The 6523-nt window shown below is 48.3% G+C and overlaps 1 protein-coding gene across 4 annotated transcripts in view; it reads right to left on the bottom strand.

Annotated features, from left to right (window-relative positions):
- Positions 1 to 6523, bottom strand: part of TNS3 (tensin 3) — a 311621-nt gene that overhangs the window by 204674 nt on the left and 100424 nt on the right. The gene's annotated exons all lie outside the window — the stretch shown is intronic.

The raw sequence follows: 6523 nt of genomic DNA, 5'->3' as shown, positions 1-6523 counted from the left end.
CTCGGTGTACACACTCAGAGTGCCTATAACTGCTATCACATGTGAGCATATCGTGTACACATACTCGGTGTACACACTCAGAGTGCCTATAACTGTTATGACATGTGAGCATATCGTGTACACATACTCAGTGTACACACTCAGAGTGCCTATAACTGCTATCACATGTGAGCATATCGTGTACACATACTCGGTGTACACACTCGGAGTGCCTATAACTGCTATCACATGTGAGCATATTGTGTACACATACTCGGTGTACACACTCAGAGTGCCTGTAACTGCTATCACATGTGAGCATATTGTGTACACATACTCGGTGTACACACTCAGAGTGCCTGTAACTGCTATCACATGTCAGCACATCTGTGTACACATACTCAGTGTACACACTCGGAGAGCCTGTAATTGCTAGCACATATGAGCACATCTGTGTACACATATTCGGTGTACACACTCGGAGTGCCTGTAACTGCTATCACATGTGAGCATATCGTGTACACATACTCGGTGTACACACTCGGAGTGCCTGTAACTGCTATCACATGTGAACATATCATGTACACATACTCGGTGTACACACTCAGAGTGCCTGTAACTGCTATCACATGTGAACATATCACGTACACATACTCGGTGTACACACTCGGAGTGCCTATAACTGTTATCACATGTGAGCCTATCTGTGTACACATACTCAGTGTACACACTCAGAGTGCCTGTAACTGCTATCACATGTGAACATATCGTGTACATGTACTCAGTGTACACACTCAGAGTGCCTGTAACCGCTCTTATGCATGAGCATATCCATGTACACGTACTCGGTGTGCCTGTAACTGCTCTTACATGTGAGCATATCCATGTATACATATTTGGTGTGCCTGTAACTGCTCTTACACAACATGAGTATATCCATGTACACATACTCAGTGTACACACTCAGAGTGCCTGTAACTGCTCTTACATGTGAGCATATCCGTGTACACGTACTCAGTGTACACACTCAGAGTGCTTGTAACTGCTAACACAAGTGAGCATATCCGTGTACACATACTCAGTGTACACACTCGGAGTGCCTATAACAGCTCTTACATGTGAGTACATCTGTGTACACATACTCAGTATACACACTCAGAGTGCCTGTAACTGCTATCACATGTGAGCATATCCGTGTACACATACTCAGTGTACACACTCGGAGTGCCTATAACTGCTAGCACATGTGAGCATATCTGTGTACACACTTGGAGTGCCTGTAACTGCTATTACATGTGAGCACATCCATGTACACATACTTGGTGTACACACTTGGAGTGCCTGTAACTGTTAGCACATGTCAGCACATCTGTGTACACATACTCAGTGTACACACTCGGAGTGCCTGTAATTGCTAGCACATATGAGCACATCTGTGTACACATATTCGGTGTACACACTCGGAGTGCCTGTAACTCCTAGCACATGTGAGCATATCCATGTACACATACTCAGTGTACACACTCGGGAGTGCCTGTAACTGCTATTACATGTGAGCACATCTGTGTACACATACTCGGTGTACACACTCAGGAGTGCCTGTAACTGCTATTATATGTGAGCACATCTGTGTACACATACTCAGTGTACACACTCGGAGTGCCTATAACTGCTATTACATGTGAGCACATCTGTGTACACATACTTGGAGGGCCACAGAACTGCTGGATCCCAGGCTCAGACTCCACTGAGAAGCCCAGCCACTCCCACCACTATGGACTGCGGTTACCTACAACATGATGCATCCTCTTTGTGACCCAACAGACACACCCCATAGAAGTGTCACCCAGTGATGTCAGCAGAAGAGAAAGCCCCCAACTGTCACTTCACAGTTAGAATTGCCATATCGAAGGCCTTGGTCACATAGAACCACAGGCCCTAACAGAGCTACCTGGCAGTAGCCCCTCTCTGACATGGCTAAGATGACCCCACCTCACCTAAAAACAAGCAGGCGCTCTGCTGCCCAGCCTGGTCAGAACGTGCCCACAAGGGCTTGCTCCACACCTCCAAAATCTCCACAGAACGTGTTTGCCTTTCTCTGCTGATTCCTGCTTTCCCTCCTTTCAGACAAGGGACGTGCTGATGACTGTGGCTTCCTTTTTACCTCAGCTCCCAGGACATCCAGACCCTGTGTGCAGGTGTCAAAGGCTAAATTAACATTTACAAAAAGGGGTTTGCCTCCCAGCTCCTTTCTCAACCCTGTTTTTTATGAATGAATTAACTGAACCTCACAGCCCACTATGTAAGATGATGCAGAAGGTTGTGCTCCTAGAAAAGCAGGAGAAAAATGGGCCTCCCAGGTAAGCACCAAGTCAGTTCACCATCAGCAGAAGTCTCCTCCCTCATCATGTGTTAACTGCACCAGGTCGTCCCACAGGCACCCTGTTCCTGAAGACAAGTGAGTCTCAGAAAATGTAATGTCACCTTAATGGTGACAGATGTCCTTACAGTCCGCTGTCAGCTGTTGTGCAGCCAGCTCCACCCATCATACCCTCTCTCTGTCCAGAACTAGAGAATTACAGCTGAGAGTTTCAGAACCATTTCCCCAGCCGGTGCTACCCCAGGAATTTTGGCAGACTAGGCAGCTCATCGGTTAAAACACGCTGGAATGAAGCTATTCTAGACCCTAACCCCTGAGGAGGTGACATCTGCAGAGCAGAGGCAGGTGGTACAGGGACCAGGTGAACACCAAGTGGAGGAGAGACCCCCGTGCAGGACAGAGTAAAACAGCAGCCTGGCTGAGGGCAGGTCACAGAGGGGCCTGTGGGGGCACTGACACCTCGGGGAGAATAGCAGGGCCAGCCTCAGAGCTGACCACCCACCGCTGCCTCAGGCGGAGCATCCAAAGGAAACAGTCCACCTGCTCCCAAATCTGTGAGGCTGAGGAGTCCCGGAGTCTAAGGACAACAGGGTGAGCCAGACAGACCCTGTGGGGACACTGTATGTGCTGGCTCAGGCGCTGCTGGGCCTGGGCGTGGTGTGACAAGAGCCATAGGGACAAGGCCTGAAGTCAGAACCCAGGTGCGGCTCCTCTGTGGGCAGTGCAACCTTGGGAGGGTGTGCAGCGGCTCAGAGCCACTCGTCCCTCTGGAGAGATTATGAGAATTAGCAAGGCACAAGGCCTAGAAACACCAAGCCCGGCCTGAAATACGGGCTATTTTCCTCCCAAGTTCTCCTAACAATGTGAGATTTCTTTTTCCTACAGAACTTACTCTTGATTTTAAAATGTGGCCCATCACAAAATTGGAAGCGATACCAACAAATGTGTCTTGTCTCTGAAAGAACGGCAAGTGTCAGGCACACAAAGGAAGCCAAGGCTGGGTTGGCGACAGCCTCTCAGTGTCTGTGTGACCTGCGAAGTGTCTTCATTTTCCTGAGCCCCAATGGGTGAATTCACAGAGCAGAAACTCAACAAATAGTAACAAAGGGAAAATTAAAAACGGCTCTCAGGTGACCTGGCCAGGCCCATCAAGGGCTCAATGATTCCCAAGGTGGCATTCAGGATTTTATCTAAAGGTACCTCCACACCCATCCATAAGTGCTAGAAGGTTCTCAATCCATGAAGGACCAGGAGGGGGAAAGAAAAGGATCCCATGCCTTCTGCCCTGAGAGGTGACACCATGCAGTGGAAACTCCACCTTCTCTGCTCCATTCAGCCAGGCTGCCTAGCACCAGGAGGCGGGAGAAGGCACAGGCTGGGCTGAGCTGCCACTGCACTGGGGACAGCTCTGCCCTGTTTTAGGGAGAAAGCTCCACTCGGCATAAACGCATGAGGAAGCTGGGTCTCTTGGTGACAAAAGCCCTCTCCAGGGCCACAGGACACCCCAGAGGAGGGCAGCTGAAGAAGGCAGGCACAGCCAGGGCCCCGCCACACCACACACTCACACCTGGGCTCCTACACCGGTCTGAACTCACAGTTGAGCTGCATCACCCTTTGGGGAAGGTTGTTAAAGCAGATTGCTCAGCTCCAGCCCCACAGCCCCTAATCAGCAGCTCTGAGCTGGACCCGAGACCATGCGTTCCTAACAGGTACCCAGGAACATTGAGGTGCTGGTCCCGGGACCTGCCTACACGCACTGCTGGTCAAAACAAGTTGCAAAAAGTAACAGAGAAGCTTAGTACAGAGTAGACTTGTGCAAGGTCATCTCCAGGAAATATGCATATACAAACATTCATATACACATAAAAATCACATCCACAAGGCACACACACCCATACATTCAAATACATAAAACAATAACATAATCCACACATACATACATTCACACACGTAGAAAAATTACCTAGCACACATATATATTCAAATTTAGTAATTATACATGTAATACATACATATATACATCCATATGCATATAACATTTATATATAATACACATTCACAAACATAAAAACTATATAATAACACAAACTTCCATATATATAACAATTTTACACATAAGTATTTATGGACGTTATCAATACATACATAAAATACGTATTTTAATTCACATACATAATACACAGACACTGCGTGCAGGAGCCAGGCTGGGCTCTCAGGGACCACACTTGTGAAGGGGAAACAGTGAAGCAGGGACCTGCAGCAGGGGTGGGAGGTGCCCGACACCCAGAGAAGCTCCTCTCTCGCACCCTGGGCTCCAGGGCACAGTGACAACATCCCCGCAGCTGGGCCAGGCCCTTGGGGTTCTGCCTGCCAAGGCTGCTGACAGCCCAGTAGAGCATCCCTTTAGACACGGCACACTGGCAGGGCACTGACTGACATCCCGGGCACACTGACAAAAATCTGATGTCAAGGAGTAGCTGGGAAGAGGGGTGAGCTGCAGACAGGTCCTGGGGAGGGGCACACAGATCAGAGGCCACCTGGGCCTCCAACAGGCCCAAGGCCAGATGGCCCTGACAGCCTCAGCTCTTGATACTGCAATAGATTTTTTAGGTTTGGAGGGTTTTTTTGTTTGTTTGTTTGTTCTTACCTTCCTATGACCTCAAATGCATATTTTGCCCTCACAGAATTACAAGGAGGACAGTAACAGTACCTGGACTGCACATGAGGCATCTGTGACACTCCTGACCCCGTCCATCCCTGTTTTTAATTTCATCCTCAGCTAAGTTAGACAGCACTCCATCCCCACCTGCGGGGAGACCAGAGCAAGGGTCGCAGGGCTCACACAGTGCCCAGCCAGTCAGTGTTGGAGTCAGGCTCTGACCTTGGCTTCCTCCTAACAGGGGAGCTGCCACACTGATCAGCCCGCGGCCAAGGCTCTCAGAGGGTGTTCTACCACACCCCAAGACAGAATCAGCCCTAAATCTGGTAGCCGCTGGGCTTTCAGCCCACAGAGACATGGAAGGCAGAAAGACTGGCAAAATCCCCAACAGAACTCTGGATTCTCTGCAAGGAGAACAGGTGTATTCCCCACACCACCCAAACTAAAGGGGGCTTCATGCTGTTGGTCCTCTCCTGAGCTGTTACTGAGTCATGAGAAATAGGGCTTAAGGCTTAACCACCCCCCTCCAAAGGGCATACAGCAAAGACAACAGCAGGAGGTATCATGACATCTGAAGACACTTCATTTGAAAAGCAGACCGCAATTTAAATTTACCTAATAGTAAGCCAAAGAGAAAGAGCTGTCATGTGTTTACTTCCAATCTGATAAAAACATGACATCGGTCAGAGCTGAATGTCTGCAAACCACCACCCCATGCTGTCCACAGCCACCCTGTGACACAGGCACTATCCCTTTCCATATTTTCACCAATAAGACAACGGATTTGTGGTGTCACATTATAGTTGGAAAAACTCAGAATCAAGGAGATGAACCCTGAAGGTAACTATTACTGATCTAAAAGACAGTTCCTACAAAGGAGGGCCAAGTCCTCCTCCTAAGAAAACGAAGCCACTTTACTCCAATCAGATGGCCATTATTAAAACATCAATAAACAACACATGTTGGCGCAGATGCAGTGAAATGAAACACTTACACACTCTTGGCGGGAACGTAAATGAGCCCAGTCTCTGGAAATCAGATGGAGATTCCTCAGAGAACTAAAGGAAGACCTACCATTCAATCCCCCAATCCCACTACTCAAAGGAAAAGAAATAATGATATCAAAAAGACACCTTTACTCATCTGTTCACTACAGCACAATTCACAGTCGCACAGATACAGAGTCACCCTAAGTGTCCATGAACCGAGGACTAGATAAAGAAAACACTGTGTGTGTGTGTGTGTGTGTGTGTATCCATAAAGTTCACGTGCATTTACTGTGTTAAACTGTGTGCCCTGGATGGGACTGGAGGGCATTATCCCAAGTAAAGTAATTCAGGAATAAAATATCCAATCACGCATGTTCTCACGTATGCAGGAGCTAAGCTGTGGGTATGCATGGTCACACACAGTGGTATAATGGACAGTGGAGTCTCAGGAGGGGAAGGATGGGAAAGAAGTGAGGGATAAAAAAATGCACACTACTCAGGTGATGGCTACACCTA

The sequence above is a fragment of the Otolemur garnettii genome, unplaced genomic scaffold (genome assembly GCF_000181295.1).
Source record: "Otolemur garnettii isolate 467f Iridium unplaced genomic scaffold, OtoGar3 scaffold00123, whole genome shotgun sequence".
Classification (NCBI taxonomy): domain Eukaryota; kingdom Metazoa; phylum Chordata; class Mammalia; order Primates; family Galagidae; genus Otolemur; species Otolemur garnettii.
This window is presented reverse-complemented; position numbering and strand designations above follow the sequence as displayed.